This window comes from Jatropha curcas, chromosome 2 (assembly GCF_041381405.1).
Source record: "Jatropha curcas cultivar XTBG-Jc1 chromosome 2, XTBG_Jcur_1.0, whole genome shotgun sequence".
NCBI lineage: Eukaryota > Viridiplantae > Streptophyta > Magnoliopsida > Malpighiales > Euphorbiaceae > Jatropha > Jatropha curcas.
In genome coordinates, this window is record NC_143152.1 from 14,802,491 (window position 1) to 14,809,838 (window position 7,348).

The following is a 7,348-nucleotide window of genomic DNA, read 5'->3' on the forward strand; positions in this document are numbered from 1 at the left end:
CAATCCTAAAATCACTAATAAGCTCTCCCGATGTATTGTTAGCTATTTTAACTCAATCTAATTACCTATCTTTCAATAACGCAATCAAACATGAATTAAATCATTAAGTTTTATGGTTTATTTATGAATTCATAACCTAAGATTGTTAACCTATGAAAACCCCCATGAGTCAGACCATTTAGCTTCCGCATCAAGTTATTATTCTCATGTAATTTATTACCTTTTTCATATCAAAAACCCTTCTCCCAGTAGTGATTAATGAAATAAATCAATTCAAGGAAGAAACTCTGCGTAGAAGTATTAATGATACGAAATCGAGACCACTCAACTATAAAGCTCAAGGAAGCATGGAGGGCATCTAAGTTTCTCACATTAATAGAAGCACATGTTGAGTTAGAGCCTGAATTTCCAACACATGACATGCCTAGGCCATGCTTAGTTAGCACGCCCGTGCTAGATGGCACACCCCAGGTCGTGCCCTCGTCTGACTTGCTGAGGAAAACAACTGCCTTGAAGCACCCCCGTGCCAAATAGCACACCCAGGCCGTGCTTCCCTCTGACTCTGAAGCACCCCCGTGCTAAATAGCACACCCAGGCCGTGCTTCCCTCTGACTCTGAAGCACCCCCGTGCTAAATAGCACACCCAGGCCGTGCTTCCCTCTGACTCTCACGATGGAACTCCTACATTGAAGCACCCCCGTGCCAAATAGCACACCCAGGCCGTGCTTCCCTCTGACTCTCACGAGGGAACTCCTACATTGAAGCACGCCCGTGCCAAATAGCACACCCTGGCCGGGCTTGTCCCTGCCTCTCATTTAGTTAGTTAGCTTATTTTGTGTTTTTGCTTTGTTAATGGGTTGGGCCTCCAATATTTCGGCCACCCTTGAATAATTAGCCTTATTTTGATTAGATTTAGTCAATCTTTAGTGGATTTGGATTAGATTTCCAAATCCTTAAGTTGTTATGAGTTTGTTAGTCAACTCCTTAGTTGGTTTAGATTTGCTAAATCCTACTCCTTAGCTAACTCTAAATCCCCTAAGGATCTGGACCACTTAGATTAGTATAAATAGCTTGTTATTTTGTAATTTTTTAAAAATCAACAATTCAATGAATTAAAGACTACTTCTTCATGCTTAGGCGTGTTCATGTTTTTAGAGAGTGTGAGATTGCATTCTTCTAATTGCATCAAGAATCAAGGTAAACTTATCAATTCTTTGTGGCGTTTATCTTATTCTTTTACTCTATTATTGGTGTTCTTGCTTCTTTAAGCTTTGGGTGCCATAGAGGGGAATTTATTCTAGATCTTTGATCTCTTCCAAAACTTGTCATTGAGTTCATGAAATTTATTTTCATTGGGTTCCGCGTCAGTTTGGTATCAGAGCCAAAGATTAAGGTAAATTCTTATTTATCTTAGCTCTAGGATCTGTGTTTATTTGTTTTCTTATTCTTATTGCTCTTTTGTTTGTTTTCTTCTTCATCTTGTTTCTTTGTGTGTTTGTTTTCTTTTGTTAGTTTCAATTCGTTTTTGTTTCAATTAAATTTAGTAATTTCGTGCTTGTTTCAATTCTGGAAGTTTAGATCTTAGATCTTGTTGACCAAAAAAAAAAAAAAAAAAAAAAAGAAAAGAAAAGAAAAGAGTATAGAAAGAAAATTTCATCCACCATTGAAATTGCTTGTGTGGATCTTGTTTTTGTTCCTGAATCCAAGGGATTTGATCCTACTTCAAAGGGATTTTACCTTATTTTGTGGGATTTTGCCATATTTTGTGGGATTATTCCTAATCCTTAGAAGATTTGACCATACATTGTGGGATTGTTCCTAATCCTAAGGGATTTGACCATATTTTATGGGATTTAGTTTATCCACTACAATCTTGTGATAAAATCCAATCTTAACTACTTGTGGATAAGATAACAAAAGTTAGTTGACCATATCTTTTTGAGATTGAGCAAAATCTACTACAATCCTTGTCAAATCTAAGAATCCTACCTAAATTGGGTTGCATTAAAAGGGATACAAGGCAACACGCCCGTGCTACACCTCAAGCACACCCGTGCTAGGTCTTACCTTCCATCTATTGGACTAGACCAATACACGCACGCCTGTGCTCCTTATAGCACGCCCGTGCACTATTCTGTCCATTGTTTTCTTTTGTTTTTCTTTGATTGCTTGCTTTGTTTTTGGGTAGAATTAATTAGGTCCATATTTGGTTTGCTTTGTAGTAAGCTAAATTCATACATTATATCCTAATATTGTCTTTTAAATTCTAGTTTCTTGTTTTTGTGTGAACTTTCTATTGCTTCTATTACATTGTTAGGGTGTATTTGCTTGTTCTCTACACTCTAATTGATCATTAAAGTAGTGCACTGTTTGTGTTCTTGTGCTACTGTCCATAACGTTTTGAGTCTTCTTTCTAGAATTTGTGCTTGCTTTTCATTGTTAAGTTTTATTCCTTGATTCTAAACGTGCTTTGAGTTGAATTGGTTGAACTAAGATTCTGAAGTTCAATTGGAAGAATTGCAAGGAGAGATTCAAGAGTGTAAACACGTGAGGGAGTGATTTACCATTAACTCAAATTCTTTTTGTGTTTTTTTCTTTTGAATACTAACCATGAGTACAGATAATAGTGAGGGTGAATGTCAAATAGATGATTCCCAATTAAAACTTGTAATGGAATCAATCCAAGAACAGTTTAAAAGCTTCAATAGTTTCTTCCAAGATATGAGGGAGGGTTTGAAGGAGATTAAAAACGCCCAACGCTCTAATACAACAAGAGCTCGTCCAAGTACTACACCAACTAGATTTCAAATGCCTAAAGGTGAGGAGGTTGATAATCCTAATTGTTACTTTAGGAATTTGAACAATAATTCAAGAAGGATGCAAGGAAGGAAAAATATGGATTACCTCAATAGGTATTCATTCACAAAGGATGAATGGATGACTAGCCCAAGATCATGTTCCTCAAAGGAAGTGTGTGAAGATCAATATGGAAATCAAAAGATGAGTTTTGTAACTCTCAATAAAGAAAAAGAGTGTAAAAATAAAATGAGTGAAAATATACTGAGTGAAAATAAAAAGAAAGAGGGAGAAGAAAAGGAAAGACAAATTCAACCTATAATTGTGCCTTTGTGCAAAGAAATTTGTTTAACCATCAATGATCCTAAACCATCTTTGCCAAGTGTGTTTGTTAATCCTTTGCAAGAATTTGAAGATGTGTTTCCAGAAGAGGATTGCCAATATTCAATTGAGGATAGAAAGATGGTTCTTGATCCATTATCATCTCGAGAAGTATATGAAGATCAACGGAAGATAATTGAGAGAGAAAGAGAGGTTTCGACCTTGAAAGAAAATGAGAATGAGGCTTCAAGTTCAAAAGAACCAGAATGTGAAAAGAGTAAAGAAAAAGAGGAGGAAGAAGCCACGGAACAAAAGAGTGAAAAGAGTAAGGATGAAGGAAAAGAGGCCATAAAAGATACAAAACAAATTAATGGCCCAATAGTGAGTGAAAGAGAGAAACAAATTATGTATGTGAAAAAGAGAGAGATCCCAAACAGTGTGAGAGAGGGTAGACCAGTCTTGATGATTCGGTTTAAGGAGTTTTTGCATAGTTTGACTAACATTAACACTTCTTCTCTACCTTCTAGTTTTGTTTCTTTGTTGCAGGGATTTCATAAAAGTGAAGAAAAGCCTACATTAGTGAAGGAGATGCACGCTAAGGCTAGGGTTCATATGAACATGAAGAACAAAAGCTATGCCAACCGTGCCAACAAGAGAAAAAGGCATGATGTGTTTAAACCTGGAGATTGGGTTTGGGTACATTTTCGCAAGGAAAAGTTTCCCAACCAAAGGAAGATTGAGTTTGATAAACATGGAGATAGAGCATTACAAGTCTTGGAGCACATTGATGACAACACCTACAAGATAGACTTACTAGGTGAGTATGATGTTTCCATTGCTTTCAATGTTAGTAATTTGTCTCCTTTTGACATTAATGCAGATTCGAGGATGAACCTTTTCGAGGAAAAGGGGAATGATATGAATCCGCCATCGCTCATCCATGGAACTCAAGGGGGCAAGGAGAACAACATGAAAAATCCATTAATGCTTCCTAGTGGACCAACTACAAGAAGTCATGCAAAGAAATATGGAGCAACCATGGAGAACAAGGGAGCATGGATACCTCAACTTCTAACTAAGATTCGAGGACGAATCTTTTTGAGGAAAGGGGGTATGATACGAAATCGAGACCACTCAACTATAAAGCTCAAGGAAGCATGGAGGGCATCTAAGTTTCTCACATTAATAGAAGCACATGTTGAGTTAGAGCCTGAATTTCCAACACATGACATGCCTAGGCCATGCTTAGTTAGCACGCCCGTGCTAGATGGCACACCCCAGGTCGTGCCCTCGTCTGACTTGCTGAGGAAAACAACTGCCTTGAAGCACCCCCGTGCCAAATAGCACACCCAGGCCGTGCTTCCCTCTGACTCTGAAGCACCCCCGTGCTAAATAGCACACCCAGGCCGTGCTTCCCTCTGACTCTGAAGCACCCCCGTGCTAAATAGCACACCCAGGCCGTGCTTCCCTCTGACTCTCACGATGGAACTCCTACATTGAAGCACCCCCGTGCCAAATAGCACACCCAGGCCGTGCTTCCCTCTGACTCTCACGAGGGAACTCCTACATTGAAGCACGCCCGTGCCAAATAGCACACCCTGGCCGGGCTTGTCCCTGCCTCTCATTTAGTTAGTTAGCTTATTTTGTGTTTTTGCTTTGTTAATGGGTTGGGCCTCCAATATTTCGGCCACCCTTGAATAATTAGCCTTATTTTGATTAGATTTAGTCAATCTTTAGTGGATTTGGATTAGATTTCCAAATCCTTAAGTTGTTATGAGTTTGTTAGTCAACTCCTTAGTTGGTTTAGATTTGCTAAATCCTACTCCTTAGCTAACTCTAAATCCCCTAAGGATCTGGACCACTTAGATTAGTATAAATAGCTTGTTATTTTGTAATTTTTTAAAAATCAACAATTCAATGAATTAAAGACTACTTCTTCATGCTTAGGCGTGTTCATGTTTTTAGAGAGTGTGAGATTGCATTCTTCTAATTGCATCAAGAATCAAGGTAAACTTATCAATTCTTTGTGGCGTTTATCTTATTCTTTTACTCTATTATTGGTGTTCTTGCTTCTTTAAGCTTTGGGTGCCATAGAGGGGAATTTATTCTAGATCTTTGATCTCTTCCAAAACTTGTCATTGAGTTCATGAAATTTATTTTCATTGGGTTCCGCGTCAATTAAGTTCAATAATAAATTATACTTTGAACATAAAAAAGCAAATCTAATATTATAAATTGGAATCGAAATTAAGCTACATCAAATCTCTAGTATGAGAGTTTAATTCGACATAGTAATTAAATAAAACTCAATTAAACTTGTAAATAATCTCATAAAGAATAATAAATAAAAAGAGAGTTTAGAAATAAAAGCTAGTCAACGATTGGCTTGAACGGCTTCCTTGAATCTTGACACCAATCTTGAGCACTTGAATTCTTGAAGAGAGAAAACTATGTAGAAAATAATAGAACAAGAGATGGAATATACAATGAATGGATTCTACTGTATGAGATAGTCTTTCTCTTTATATAGACTTCTTGGGGAACTTCGACTTTGTTTAGGAAATAGAATCTGTAATGAGGAAGAAATCGTTTAGGGGAAGGAGACTAATTAGGCTTTGTATTTCTCCAAATTAAAACTCTCCTAACATCTAAATAGAATTTAAACTTGATTGGCATGTCAGAAAAGTATCTCATGCGGGTCCATGCAAGCGGCACGGGCTAGAACTAACGTTCTCGGCCCAAGGCAAAATCTGGTCTTCAGCACGGGCGTACTATTTGGCACAGCCTAAGCGTGCTAGGCTTTGAGTCCCTAAGGTGGTTGCAACACGGGTCGTGCTTGGATGAGTACATTCAAAGATTGACAGCTACTTGTGGCACGGGCGTGCTGATGCGCATAGCTTAGGCATGCTAGCCTCTGAATCTTCAAAGTAGTTGCAGCACGGGCTGTGCTGGGGTGAGCACGCTCAGAGATCGATAGCCTCTTGTAGCACGAGAGTAATCTATGGCACGGCTTGGGCATGGTAGCCTCTGAACCTCTGTTGACTTGAACACAGCACAGGGGTGCTAGATAACACGCCCAAGCCGTGCCAGCCTTTTTCCTCAGGAACACTCTTTTCTGTATTTTTGGCTGATTTTCTATAGAAATGCTGCAAAATTCCCTAAGATCAAATGAAATGTGATTCAAGGAAGCTTTAAACAAAAACATAAATAAAACTAAATAAAAACTAATTAAAGGAATTAAAAATACTAAAAATCCTAATAAAAACTATATAAAAAATACTATAAAAATAACATCTATCACAAATATAACATTAAAGTATAATAAGAATAAAACATCCATATGATCAATCATAAACACAAAGTAACCATTATCCACAAAATTCAAAATTCATACAATGAATGATCGAATGATGCATGTTCTAATTACAATGTTGACAAATGAAAGGTTGTTGCAACAATAAACATCAAACATTAAGTTAGAAGCATAAAATCAAAGGACAAATTAATAGGGTACTTGAAAAGTAAAGAACAGTAATTAAAAAGCAAGAATTTAAAGGTTTCGACAAGATTTAAACTCATGGCCTTGATGTTCATCATCAATGATGAATAAATACACCAATCGTTGCTCTCAATCTTGTTTTTATGGTTTATTTGATCCATTTGTGGTCAATTATGCATCCCAGACCACTTAAGGTTGGAGCTTGGGCACTAGATCTTCGAATCAGGGCCATTCATTGATTCTTTTACATGTTGAGCCTCTAAATCGAAGGGCCTAGCGCCATAGGGAGAAATGGCATACGCCACAAAGGTGTGGTGTGCACCCCATGTAATGGCGCAAGGCCCTTCTAGACCAAGAAGGCTTTAGACAAGAACAGAGTCAAGTACAGGGTTTCTGGGTTGAAGTGGCGCACACCACACGTAGTGGCTTGCACCACTAGCCTAGGCCATCCACCACAGAGGCACAGAAACACCCTTGTGGTTGATCCTAGGTTTCCCTCACAACCAGACCCAAGATAGGTTCTTAAAACACTGAAAAGGAAAAGAAAAAGATGAAGAAATGGATGAGAGGTTCTCAGATATTACCTTTTAGTGATTTCTTTGAAGTTTAATGTAAAGGATGGATGAGAAACCCAAATGCTTGGTTCTTGATCAAATAATCCAAGATTGAAGATTAGTAAATGTGTTTTTTTGGGATTCTTAGCTGATCTTTGAGGGTTGTTGATTGAATAAA